Consider the following 14,830-nt stretch of genomic DNA (forward strand, 5'->3'; position numbering starts at 1 on the left):
ATCACCTCCAGAGAAAGGGAAAAGCCTAGAAGATGTAAAAGGAAACTTAGTTTGATTGCATCCTATCTGGCAAGAACTCACTTATCAATAGACACAGCTGGAGAACCCTTATGTCTGTATAGACGTAGTTGTGAAATCCTCACTTCTGTATTGTTTTGTATGTTTATTTGCATGGTCTCTGTCTGGTTCTGTAATTGTTTTTGTCTACTGTATAATTAATTTTGTTGGGTGTAAACCTATTAAGGTGGTGGGGTATAATTGGTTAAATAACCATGTTACAGTATGTTAGGATTGGTTAGTTAAATTTCAGTAAAATGATTGGTTAAGGAATAGCTAAGCAAAACTCAGGTTTTGCTATATAATCTGAAGTCAATCAGGAAGTGGGGGGGGGAATGGTAACAGGGACTGCGGATGGGGGAATTGGGATCATGTTTTGCTAAAGGGCAAATGGGAACAGGGGGTGGGAACAAGAACAGGGACACAGGCAAGGCTCTGTGGTGTCAGAGCTGGGAAGGGGGACACTAAGGAAGGAAACTGGAATCATGCTTGCTGGAAGTTCACCCCAATAAACATCAAATTGTTTGCACCTTTGGACTTCAGGTATTCTTGCTCTCTGTTCATGCGGGAAGAACCAGGGAAGTAGGAGGGTGAAGGAATAAGCCCCCTAACAATGGTGTCATAAATATAAAGGGAAGGATAACAACCTTTATGTATGCAGTAACATATAATGCCTCCTGCCCAGAGATACAGAATCACTTTATCTGTAAGGGGTTAAGAAGCTCAAACAACCTTGTTGGCATTTGACCAAAAAGACCAATAAGGAAAGAAGATACTTTCAAATCTGGAGAGGGGGAGGGAATGGTTTTTGTGTGTGTGTGTGTGCTCTCTTTGTTTTTTTCCCTATTGGGACAGAGAGAGAGACCAGGGCAGGAAAAAAACATCTTCTAAAAACATACCTAAAATGAGCATCTACGATTACAAATATTGTAAGCAAGGCAAGGAAATGCGCTATATTATCTGTTGTTTTAGCTTGTGAATTTGCCCTATCCTGTTTTTGTAACTCTGAAGCTGAGCCTAGAGGGGAATCACCTGTGTTTTAAAACTTTTTATTACCTGGTAAAGTTACCTTCCATTCTGATTTTGCAGAGGTGATTCTTTTACCTTTTTTTTTTTTATAATGAAGTTCTTCTTTTAAGAGCCTGGTTGATTTTCAGTGTCCTAAAAACCAAGGGGTTTTGTTTGTGCTCACATTGTTACCAATTGGTTAGTATATTATTCTCAAGCCTCCCCAGGAAAGGGGGTGAAGGGACTTGGGGGGACATTTTGGGAGAAATAGAAACTCCAAGTGGTCCATTTCCTGAATTTTTGTCTAAATCACTTGGTGGTGGCAGCAATACCATCCAAGGACAAGGAAAGGATTTGTGCCTTGGGGAAGTTTTTAACCTAAGCTAGTAGAAATAAGCTTAGGGGGTCTTTCATGTGGGTCCCCATACCTGTACCCCAGAGTTCAGAGTGGGGAGAGAACCCTGACAGATGGGGATGCCACATCCTCCCTTGGAAGCTTATTCCAGAGCTTAACTACCCTTATAGTTAGAAAGTTTTTCCTAATATCTAACCTAAATCTCTCTTGATGCAGGATTAAGACCCTTATTTTCAGTCCTACCTTCAGTCCTATCTTCATTCTCTTTGTTACAGCCCACGGGGAAAAATTAGTGGGTGCTTTGCACCCACTGGCGGCCAAGCTCCCCTCACCCCCCCACCTCCCCTGAGTGCACTGCGTCCCCACTCCTCTGCCTACCTCCCAGCGATTCCTACCCTGCTGCCACCAAACAGCTGTTTGGCACCGTCAGCATGCTCTGGGAGGGAGGGCAGGAGCAGGAATGTGGTGCGCTCATGAGAGGAGGCGGGGAAGAGGCAGGGCTGGGATGCGGATTTGGGAAAGGAGTTGCAATAGGGGCAGGGAGGGGGCGGAGTAGGGGTGGGGAGTTTGGGAAAGGGGTGGAGTGGGGGCAGAGATGGTGGGGGTCAAGCACCCATAGGAAAGACGGGAAGTCTGCACCCATGTTATCAGGTCTCCCCTCAGTCTTCTTTTCTCAAGACTAAACATGCCCAGTTTTTAAAAACTTTTCTCATAAGTCAGGTTTTCTAACCCTATCATTTTTTATTGCTCTCCTCTGGACTCTCAGATCTTTTTCAGCAGTATGACTGCCTAGCCAGTTATACCCAATTTTGTAGTTGTGCATTTAATTTTTATTTCCTAAGTTTAGTATTTTGTACTTGTCTTTATTTAATTTCATCTTGTTGATTTCAGACCAATTCTCCAATTTAAGGTCATTTTGAATTCTAATTCTGTCCTTCTAGGTCCTTGCAACCCTTCCCAGCTTGGTGTCATTTGCAAATTTTATAAGCATATTCTCCACTCTATTATCCAAGTCATTAATGAACATATTGAATACTATCAGACCCAGAACTGACCTCTGCAGTAGCCCACTAGATACACCCTCCCAGATTGACAGAGAACCATTGATAATTACTCTTTGAGTACTGTCTTTCAACCAGTTGTGCACCCACCTAGAGTAATTTCATCTAGGCCATATTTTTAGTTTGTTTATGAGAATGTGATGTGTTGGACTGTATCAAAAGCCTTTCTAAAATAATGATATAAAATTAAATAATTTACTAAATATTAAAGATGGGCTGAGTAGATGGTGTTTGCATCAGGGTTATGTCTAAGTGCTTTTGCTTCCTCCTGCAGCATACATGCAACTGAGGGAGTATGGAGTCCTTGGGGCCAGATCCCCTTGGTCATGCTGAACAATACCTTATGCCCTGGAGTCACCTTACTGAACTCAACTGGACCACTCGTGGAGCAAGATGCTATTCAGCACATGTAAGGGTAGAAGAACCTGACCCGCAGGGATTATGCAGGACATGCAGATCAAGTCAATTATTTTTGTGTAATTACTCTGACTAATGTAGACACATTTTAATAGAATTAAGTGTTAGTTTTTGTAATGTGATTGTTACTTCAGGTATTTAACATAAGATATTCAGTGCAGGTTCATATTTTAATAGATGTCATGTGTAGTAGGTTAGCAATTCTTTATACGTGTCAGCGGCCTAGAAACAAGGAATCATTTTCTTAGTAAGAACATTCAAAGTAGTATACAGCAAGCAGGAGAATTTGGCCCTAGAAGGTTGTAGATTCCAAAGCCAGAAGGGACCATTGTGATAATCTAGTCTGACTTCCTGTATAACACAGGCCACAGAACTTCTCCAAAATAATTCCTAGAGCAGATCTCTTAGAAAACACCCAATCTTGATTTTAAAATTTTCAGTCATGGAGGATCCACCATGACCCTTGGTAAATTGTTGCAGTGGTTTATTATTATTGTTAAAAATGTATGCCTTATTTCTAGTCTGAATTTGTCTAGCTTCAACTTCCCACCATTGGATCATCTTATATCTGACTTTGCAAGATTGAAGAGGCCATTATTAAATATTTGTTCTCCATGTAGACACTTATAGCCTGTAATCAAGTCACACCTTAATCTTCTTTCTTAAGGTAAATAGATTAAGCTCCTGAGTCAATCACTATAAGGCAGGTTTTCTAATCCTTTAGTCATTCTCGTGGCTCTTCATAGAACCCTCTCTAATTTATCCACGTCCCTAACCACTTTGCTTTCCCCCTTTTGATATTTACATTTTTAATGCAACATAATCCAGCACGTCCCTGTGGCCTACCGCTTCCTGCAGCTCCCACTGGCTGGGAATGGCGAACTGTGGTCACTGGAAGCTGTAGGGGGCTGTGCCTGCAGACGGTCAGCATCAGCAAAATGTCTTGCGGCCTGCAATCAGATTACCCTGGTGGGTCGCATGCAGCCTGCAGGCCACAGGTTGCCCACCACTATTCTGGAGAAGTGCCTTTTTTTCTCAGAAGTTTCTGGACCTGGAAGAATAATTTAAGTACTGAAATAGTGGATGCTGCAATTTACAACAACTTTAGTGTCCTATCTCACAATAATCATTTTATTGAAGACATCTAGGGTCTGATTGTCCCCTTATTTACCCTGTTGTAGCTCCACTGAAGATAATGGAGTTATATAGATGTAGAATTGGTGAATGTAAGAGGTGACTCAAGGTTCTGTAGAACAATCATTTCTGATTACATGTATGATTGCCGTAAGTCTAAGTATGGTCTCCCTGATTCAGAGCATCATTCAAGGAGCACACTCGGGCAGACTGTAATGCCTAAGTGGGAGCAGACAAAATCTCAGCCTTCCTAAATAAAATCTTTCTTTTTAGGTTCAGTCCTCATATCAAGGTTCTCTCTAAGATGATCTTCCTTAGTAAATCTCTTTTAAAAAAAAAAAAAGGATCCTAAATCCTAAAACTTCCTGCTCAGGAAAAGAGAGAACCTTGTAGGGTGGTAGAGTATCTGGGACAGCCTGAGCTGGAAGCAGAGACAGGTGATATTTTAAGATTAGTTGCTTTGAAAGCCAACGTGATGAGAAAATTAAGGGTTAATCCCTCATTTTTCACGCAACTCTAAAGAGGTTTGGTCAGCAGAGCTCAAACTGAATAGCGGCAGCTAGGAGTGCAATCTATAGCCATCCCACAGGACGCATTAGGGGAACAGTCCATCTTTACTCTGAATAAGCTGCTGTTTGTCATTGTGTATATGTACTGAGCAATTAATATCCTTACTTGCTGAAGTGTTTGTAACACAGGTTCCTCCATCTGTCTCTGTTTTCTTCCTTTTGCAGCTTTGCTTGTTCTTTCTGCTGATGCTGTTGTTTCCTTGTCCTTTCCTGGATTTCTGATTCAAAGTGAATAAGCTGTGCCAGAGATACACCCATTATTCAAGAGGCAAGTGTCTCTTGGACAATTAAATTCATAATTCCTCAATTACAAGCTTTGGTAAACATGTGTGAGCAGGCAATTTGCTTTTTTCTGTGACCCACAGTACATCGGTATATTAAACAAATAGATCAAGTAGGAACAAGATTATTTGTGCCCTCATATTACTTTTATATACATGTAAATAATACCTTCATCACCTGAAGCAAGAAAAAAAAGCATGTGACTATCTGTACCCTTTGCAATAGATAGATGAATTCAACTTATTTATGTTCATGCAGACGCAATTCCAACCCCCTCACCCCCAAATATTTTACAGTTAGATTGATATTATTTCTGTGCTTTGACTTCCTGGTAAGCCATTTCCCCAAACGTGAGAACCACAGAGGGTTTTTAGCATGTTACCATTTTTTAAAATTCCCAATTCCTACTTTTCTTCCTATTCCATTAAAAATAATGTAGGTTTTGGATTCTCTTGCTGTGAAGTTAGTTTTACTTGTTGTAAACCACCAGGCAAGATATTCTTTTTAATATTTATCAATATAGATGGGAAAATCAAAATATTTTAAAAGATAAATAGCTCAGTGTGCATTTGAGCTAACGTCTTTATTTCTTCTCTCTATTTGTCTAATGAATTTAAGGCAACCAAAATAATTTGAAATTCTGTTAAATAGAATCAGATATGAGGGCAGGTCTACACTACTGCTTAGGTTGATATAACTTATGTCACCCAGGGGTGTGAAAAAGCCACCCCATAAGTGACACAAGTTACACCAACCTAAGTGCTTGTGTGGACAGCTCGATGTCAGCGGGAGAGCCTCTCGTGGAGGTGGAGTAATTATGCCAACGGGAGAGCTCTCTTCACCAGATGCACTACAGCAGTGCAGCTGCTAATGTAGACTAGCCATTAGAGTTAGCCTTGGGTGGCAGCTCTCATTTGTTGTTTGACCAGACTTCTTTTTTTATGACAGAACAAGACAACTACTTGCATGCGAGACACACAGAGAGAAAAGAACAGCAAAAGATAAGAAAAATCAGCTTCTGATGCTTGCAGATGACATGGTATTTGACCCTTAAGTCACTCCTGGATCTCAGCTTTACTCCCCTGACACTAAAAAAGTTTTGGCTGTATTATTCTTATTTTCTTCTGCTCAGAGTGTGGGCAGAAAAGATTTTATTGCAAGATTAGATAAGCTCCAGCTGGTTAAGATGGACTTTTATTAGACTAAAGACAAAAAAGTCAGAAAGGAGGGAGGAGGAATAAGAGGAAAGTGTTGCTCAAGACCCAGCCATGGAGGTGGTGAGGTTGTCCAAGTCCCTTTCCTCGTCTGGTTTGGTGAGAATGTTTAATAGGATTAGGAAAAATAAATCCCACTGATGTAAGTGTAAATCTGTCCATCTTTGGTGGTGATAGTGGCAACCAGAGTGTCAATGCTGGTTAATGCGATGAAGATGCTGCTTCCCAAATTTCCTGCCACTCTTCCACCCATCAATAGATAAGTGCTCCTCAGAAAAAAATGTCCAAAAGGTGGCAACCTTGTGACATCAATAGTGCTCCAAGCAAATGTCTAATAATGCATACACAGTCACATCTTCTTATTTTAAGATTCTGGTCTAAACATACATTGCCCATCATTTCTTTAACCATCACCTCTCCTCAATTCTACCTAATCTGTTTATGAATTAAAATTCCCTTAATTCTACCTTTCCCCCCATTTTGGACAATTTAAGACTTTGACACAATGCAGAGATGCATAGGGTCAGATTCTGGTTTCCCTGCTTTTGTGAACTGGTGCAAGGGCAGTAAGAATTCTGGATGTTTGGGTTGTGGGAGGAAAGAGGAAAACCTTCATAGAATCATAGAAGTTTAGGGTTGGAAAAGACCTCAGGAAGTCATCTAGTTCAACCCCTTGCTCAAAGCAGGACCAACCCCAACTAAATCCACTCAGGGCTTTGTCAAGCCAGGCCTTAAAAGTCTCCAAGGATGGAGATTCTACGACTTCCCTAGGTAACCCATTCCAGTGCTTCACCACCCTCCTAGTGAAATAGTTTTTCCTAATATCCAGCCTAGACCTCCCTCACTTCAACTTGAGACCATTGCTCTTTGTTCAGTCATCTGCTACCACTGAGAACAGCTTAGCTCCATCCTCTGTGGAACCCTCTTTCAGGTAGTTGAAGGCTGCTATCAAATCCCCCCTCATTTTTCTCTTCTGCAGACTAAATAAGCCCAGTTCCCTCAGCCTCTCCTCAGAAGTCATGTGCCACAACCCCCTAATCATTTTTGTTGCCCTCTGCTGGACTCTCTCCAATTTGTCCACATCGTTTCTGTAGTGGGGGACCCAAAACTGGAAGCAATTCTCCAGATGTGGCCTCACCAGTGTTGAATAGAGGGGAATAATCACTTCGTTCTATCTGCTGGCAATGCTCCCACTAAAGTAGCCCAATAGGCCGTTAACTTTCTTGGCAACAAGGGCACACTGTTGACCATATCCAGCTTCTTGTCCACCGTAATCCCCAGGTCCTTGTCTGCAGAACTGCCTCTTAGCTAGTCGGTCCCCAAACTGTAGCAATGCATGGGATTCTTCTGTTCTAAGTGCAGGACTTTGCATTTGTCCTTGTTGAACCTCATCAGATTTCTTTTGGCCCAATCTTCCAATTTGTCTAGGTCACTCTGGACCCTATCCCTACCGTCTAGCCTATCTACCTCTTCCACTAACTTGGTGCCATCAGCAAATTTGCTGAGAGTGCAATCTATCCCATCATCCAGAACATTAATGAAGATATTGAACAAAACCGGCCCCAGGGCCGACCCTTGGGGCACTAAGCTTGATACCAGCTGCCAACTAGACATTGAGCCATTGATCACTACTTGTTGAGCCCGACAATCTAGCCAGCTTTCTATTCACCTTATAGTCCATTCATCCAATCCATACTTCTTTAACTTGCTTGCAAGAATACTGTGGGAGACCTTATCAAAAGCTTTGCTAAATGAAGGCATATCTCACCCACTGCTTTCCCCATATCCACAGGGCCAGTTATCTTATCATAGAAGGCAATCAGATTGCCCTGGGTGAATCCATGTTGACTGTTCCTGATCACCTTCCTCTCCTCCAAGTGCTTCAGTCAGTCAGTCAATCAACATGGGTCATCTTAGTAGCACCTTCCGTGGAACTAACAGGTCTAGGTTTGTGCTGATGAGTAGAGCCTGTAAGTCCAGCTAATACATAAATATATACATGTTTATTATATATTATTTATATACATTTATAATATATAAATAGTGGCATAGATGGTGAGGTATTGCTTAGGTGAGTGGAGTAAAGTGCCCTACACACCTAAACACTAGGGTATATACCCTCCATAGCTCTTTACACGCCCAAGCAGTGCCTCCCACTTCTACACTGCTATTTTTAGCTGAGTAGCGTCCCACTGCTGGAGCCTTTCTTGGCCACAGTGAAAGACTCTGGCTGTGGGGAAAAAACTCTGGAAGTTCCACCCTGCCAGGTCCTTTCCCTGCTGCCTCCCTCCTGCCAGAGCCTTTCACTGCTGTGTATAGCCACACACCACAATGAGTATGCCACATGTAGCTACACGTACCCTATATGCTGCTGCAAGTGGAGGCAAGTGTAGATAAGGGCACTGGTTCAGGGTTCACTTGAGAAAGGTTGTTGCCACTCCTCTGTGTGCTCCCCCAGTGTTCTTGGTAACTTTTGCAGAAAGCTTCTGGGAACAGCTGCAGATGCAGTTTCCCCTTCCCTGCCAATCCCTTGCTAATGTGTGTCTTTGGCTTTTAAAGATCATGTTTTACCATTAAAATGGCTGACTGTTTAGCTCAAATCCACTTGTTGCTAACACTTTATTTTGTGCATACAGCTAGATTACTATAGTTTTAGTGCTGTCACATCTGTTAATTTTGGCCACACCATTTTGCTGCATATTCTGGCTGAAGAGGATTCAAATAAACTCATGCACTGCCCTAGAAGCTGCTCCAAGATGCACAGTCTCATATCCAGAAATAGCAGCCTCCTTTTAGGGCGAAAGAGAAAATGTCGAATAGTACAAGAGATTAGCTCATTCCTCCTACCTCCTTTGGACTGTCAAGCACTCTTTCCTCTGGGTCATGATATTTCCATTCCACTTCACCACCTTCCATCCCCCAAGCAGCCAGGCATGGACGTAGGGTCACAAAGTTTATTTCTGTGCAGTACTTCGCTGCTCTTTCCTGTCGCCTGAATTAAACTGACTCTGCTCTGTGAGGCAGCATCAAACCTTCCTTGGACAATGACTTCTTTTGAATAATAGATTATCCAAGTGAGATGTACTCATGATCTATTGTTCAAATGACAGCATTAGTCAGAGAAGAAAAAGACCATGATCAGATTCAATATAATCACAGGATAGCAATCAACCTCCAGACACGTACTGGTAGCTGCTTTCATGACAACACAGGGCTCCAGGTCTGGTGGCAGCATGTCAGATTTGCAAGCCTTAATTAGTACTTAATAAAATGAAAAGGTGTAATTTACTTTTCTCTTATACCTCCATTAGCAAACTGTATTCTTCTTGCTGCCTTTGCTCCTCTAAGGGACGCAAGCCTTCCTGTTTTCCTTCTGTTCCGAACAGGGGTTGGGAGAAGAGAAAATACAGCAGTAGCTTTAGCTGAGCGAGATGGGTCCATTTCTTGTGAACAGTCGCACTCTTGCTGCACCAAGCTAACAAAACCAAGTTGCATATTTTTTGTACGTACAGTACTAAGATACATAAACTGGAGAACAACATTTCAATTCAATCTACAAGCTAAAGGCTAGATCTTCAGCTGGCGTTAATTGGTGCATCTCCATTGGAGTCAGTGGATCTGTGCTGATTTACACCAGCTGAAAAGCTGGGCCTAGGGATTGTCAAAGTTAGACTCAGGACTCACAGTTTGTCAGACCACTGTTTTATTAGCATAGCGCTCTGCTAATACACCCAGATAATGTGAGCACCATGCAAGACACAAACAATCTTATTTATACAGATAAAAGAGCGGGAATTAGGCAAAGGGACAAAGAAAGCAAAACAGTAAAATTCACCTGGGGCACAGCATGCATATCCTACTTCCTTACTAACTCTTATCGATCTAAGGCTAATACTTCACCAATTGCCCTTAAACGGTGCAATTGTTCTATGTTAATGTCTGTATTCCTGACACCTGGATTGCAGCATTCCAACAATTTTGCTTAAAGGTACAGACAACATTTCTTTAATCCTTTCTATTTTCACAATATAATTCATTCTACTTTCACAATCCCTCCTTTTGGTCAAGCGCACTCCATGACCAACAATTACTGGGTTCCACGAATTAACCGTTCCTTATCTCTTTGTTCATCAGCGATATTCAAAATCATCATATTAGCACTCTGTTTTGGGGCAATCACCTGGGTGACACAATTCTAGATACAACAGGAGATTAACTGAAAGCATACAAAAATTACTAAGATTCCAAACAGGATAGTTAGGGCTCCCTGAAACAACCAATTTCCTATGCCAGAGAAATTGAACAGGTTACTTAGCCACTTCCATAAAGAACTCGGCTCTACATGGGGAAGATATGCTATTTGTTCTAAGTGGCTAGCACGATCTATTATCTCATTGGTGTTGTTCTCCAATGAGAGCACAGTACCCTCCTTTGGCCGCCAGCACTATATTCAATGCCTGACAGTTTTGGAGGGCCACCTGTTGGATGGCCCCGGTTTCTTTGGCCAGGGCTCTTAAACTTTCTCCAGTTTTATTTGCCATTATTTTAACTATTGCTTGTAACCTCAGGAGCTTTTTGCATGGTTTATTACTTCCCCAAATGGGATAAAGGAACTGCCAATAGCCTTTTCCCAGGTGTCATTACTGTTCCATATTGTGTTAAATAGACAAGGTCCTCCAGTGAGATCTGGGGAATTGAATGGGTAGCCAGGACAGGAACACCAGTTTGAGAGTGGGCTGGGATATGGCTGCAGACCTAGCATTTAGAAATATTAAGGGTCTGAGCTAGCCACACTTGCTGCTGGACAAAAGAATTGTCATTGTGGTCTCCCCAGACCTTAAGACACCAACAGCCAAGGAACAGGCACCACCAGAGGTGCATGTTGGAGGCAGGGCCCTTCTGGTTCTGACAACCTCAATTGAAGGAACTGCAGTCACAGTTTTATGTCCACCAGGCAGCAGGCGCTAGGCTCACTACTGCTTCTTCTTGGGCCTTGCTTTATGTTGTCGTCTGCTTCTGGCAACCCTTATGAGAGCGTAGATTGTAAGGTATTGCAGGCTGTTCCTCTACGTCTTCTTCTGGAGTCACAATTGACTCTGTGTGGTCCTGAGGTGATGATTGGTTCACTGGGGGTGGTGCATTCTTACACTGTGAAGCATGTATCTGCTCTGAAATGCCAGACGGTTTAACAGCAGTCGGGGTAGTAAGCACTGCCTGATGATTCTCTGATGTTCTTTAAGGCCTTGGCTACACTCACACTTTACAGCGCTGCAACTGGGGTGTGAAAAAACACACCCCTGAGAGCTGCAAGATACAGCGCTGTAAAGCGTCAGTGTAATCAGGGCAGCAGCGCTGGGAGCGCGGCTCCCAGCGCTGCACGCTACACCCGTAAGGGATGTGGTTTACATGCAGTGCTGGGAGAGCTCTCTCCTAGCACTGCCGCTCTGACTATACTCGCACTTCAAAGCGCTGCCGCGGCAGCGCTTTGAAATTCCAAATGTAGCCATACCCTAAGTCTCTTTACTACTTCTTCCTTGACTCTGGCTATAACAATGGCCTTCACACCTTATCTTTTCCTGATGCATACATTCCTCATTCACACAAACAGATTGAGAATATAAACAGTAGTATTTTATATCGAGCAAAAAAGCATTGTAAATTAAACCTTGCTAAGTTTTACAATTAATAACCAAGACAATTTACATTGAGACCCAGGCCTTCAATGTTTCTCTAATTTACTTAACACAGACACAATAGAGAATCCTGTCTCTTACTACCTAAATCTTAAAACAAAGAGTTAGAGAGGGCCCAATTTGTAATGCATATGGGAAAACAGAATCTTATAGTCCCAGGGGGTCATTTCTTTCTGCTATTGTTACAAAAAAAACAACCAACCAAACAAAAAGACTTCAGAATCTCTCTCTATTCTCCTGATTTTGGCTGCCCTATTGCAGCCATGACTTGGTCTTTATTTTAAAACATTTTAAATTTTGTAAAGAATCAAGTTACCCCTTAAGGGTTAAATGCTAAATCCCAAAGCCAAACAGCACTAATTACTTGTGTCTCGCAAAAAGGTCTGTCAGTTTTGCAACTTTGAATTAAAGAGTCAAATGAATTTTTAGTGGCATTAAAAACAAAAACAAAACCAATTTATCTCACACCTAGAAAACAGGAGTTTTACAAACCAGATGTGTTGGTTTAGATTCTTAGAACTTTACATATTTTCAGACAGATACATACACATTTTCTTTTCCTTAACATCCCTTTACACTGCTTTGTTTTTACATAGCTGTATATATATTTGGATTATTTACAGGCATTCTTCTGGAAAAGGGCCCATTTTCCTTTCAGAATGGCTGCAAAGAAACCAAGAATTCTCTCTTTAACATGATCCTTTTTAACATTTTCCACAAAGTTTAACTGCTTAATTCTCTCCAGCCTCTGTAAAGTTAACTTTTCACTCTCTTTCCTTAAATCACTTGTTTATGTCCCAAAATGACACCTTTATCACCTCAGATTTCACCATTTTAAGTATTGTTCCAGAGGTTCATGCTTACACTTACTGCTTTTCTTACTCCTGACACTATGCCCTTAGAGCTCTCAACCTGTTTTTCAGTTTCTTTATCTGTTGCTTGCCTGCTTGTCCAGGAAGGGTGGGGGCTAGTTGAGGAGCCCACCCTCCTTGCTGAATTGGTAGTGGAACACTAAAGAATCAGTTTTTGAGGCAGACAACAAAGGGGAACAGAAGAAGGGGCTTTTTGTCCTTTTTACAATGAGATGGGAGTATGAAGGTGGTTGGATCGATCCTGGGTTTGGAGAATGGGGTAAAGAGGAGCGCTCGGTCTGGTGGTGGAGAGAAGTCTTTTAATAAAGCTTTTAACTTATTATTTGAATAATTGAGAGAGGCGAGTTTTGATTTTGTCCACCTATGATTTGCCTCTTCCCACCACTGCATGAAACAATTAACCTCTCCTTTAGCCAATTTAGTTTTAGGTTGGCTGAGTTTGTCCTTTAAGACGTGCACTCAGTCTTTGTTCCAAGATTTTAACAATGGCCACTGAGTTTTTTGGGAATCCCCTGAGTTAGCCTAGACCATTTTTCCAGAAATTTGCTGGAGTCTGGACCCTTTTTACAGGAGTCCAGACCCATCCTAAATACATAAAATGAGCCGGCGTTTATTTAGGGAACTGTCCCGACTTAGACGTCTGGTTACCAGTACAGGAGGATTTCACACACCAATCACACAAGAAGGAAATTCGGGTTTGTCAGAGCGATGCCCAGTGCAACACACAAAAGGAGCCCACAGGCTACTGCCTCAATCACCCTTGCTTTCACACCAGGGGTTTTACTCAAAGTGCGGTGCGGCTGCAGTTGTGCAGATTCCACTCACTCAGATGGCAGGGACAGGAACCCCTTGGTCAGCCGATCCCCGGACAGAGACGGCACCCAGACTCAAACACTCCACAAGAGGACGGATAGACACAGAGACAGGACAGTACTCAGTCCAGACAAAACACAGAAATAATTACCTGACCAGATTCCTGATGTTAGATCCCGGGATCCCTACCAGAACAGAGTGGGAACCAATAGGTTCAATGGCGTAGCCTTCACTGTGGTTGTGCGCCTTTCTGTTCTAGTGGAGGACCGCTCGGGCCAAGTGCCCAGGTGCCGGGTGCCATGGTCATCCTACAAAAACAGTCAGGAATCACACAGCCCCAGTGAAGATGGTTGCCATCTCAGTAGAACCTCCAAATTGTCAAAGTTAGACTCAGGACTCACAGTTTGTCAGACCACTCTGTTTTGTTAGCACAGGGCTCTGCTAATACACCCAGATAATGTGAGCACCGTGCAAGACACAAACTATCTTATTTATACAGATAAAAGAGCGGGAATTAGACAAAGGGACAAAGAAAGCAAAACAGTAAAATTTACCTGAGGCACAGCATGCATATCCTACTTCCTTACCAACTCTTATCGATCTAAGGCTAATACTTCACCAATTGCCCTTAAATGGTGCAATTGTTCTATGTTAATGTCTGTATTCCTGACACCTGGATTGCAGCATTCCAACAATTTTGCTTAAAGGTACAGACAGCATTTCTTTAATCCTTTCTATTTTCACAATATAATTCATTCTACTTTTACAGGATCTACAAATTAATACAAATCTACATTGCCATATCTATCCAGTGAATTATGGTCCATGCAATAGAGGAGACACAGCATTCAGAAAGTTGAAATAGAAGGTGAGGAGTCAGGGCTCCTGAGATTTGTATCTGGGCTGTGTCAATGACCATCTGCAAGACCCTGAATAGGTCACTTAACATATCTGTGGCTCAGTCTCGGTCTATTTAAAATGGAGATGATCATACTCCCTACAGTACCTCACAAGGATGTTATTGTTCCTGCCTGCAGGTATATGGGATCTTGGGGAGCAATTACCCTACAGGTGGGGTGCCAATTAATTTCTTTATTAAAGGGAAAAGGAAGTGGTGGGAATTTAACAATGAAATGCGATGGGATGGGGTGTATAAGGTGTTTACAATAGACAATGATGGGGGCGGTTCTTCTTATTGAACAGTGTAGGGAGTTTTAACAGTGGGATACAGTAAGTGGGGTTCAGTACAATGGGATACAGTACAGTCAATAAGCAACTTAACTTTGTATAGGAACAACTCTAGATACAGTGTGGAATGCAAAACGTACCCAAAAGAAAATACAAAATAAAATGGT

Source organism: Gopherus evgoodei, chromosome 1 (assembly GCF_007399415.2).
Source record: "Gopherus evgoodei ecotype Sinaloan lineage chromosome 1, rGopEvg1_v1.p, whole genome shotgun sequence".
Lineage (NCBI taxonomy): Eukaryota > Metazoa > Chordata > Testudines > Testudinidae > Gopherus > Gopherus evgoodei.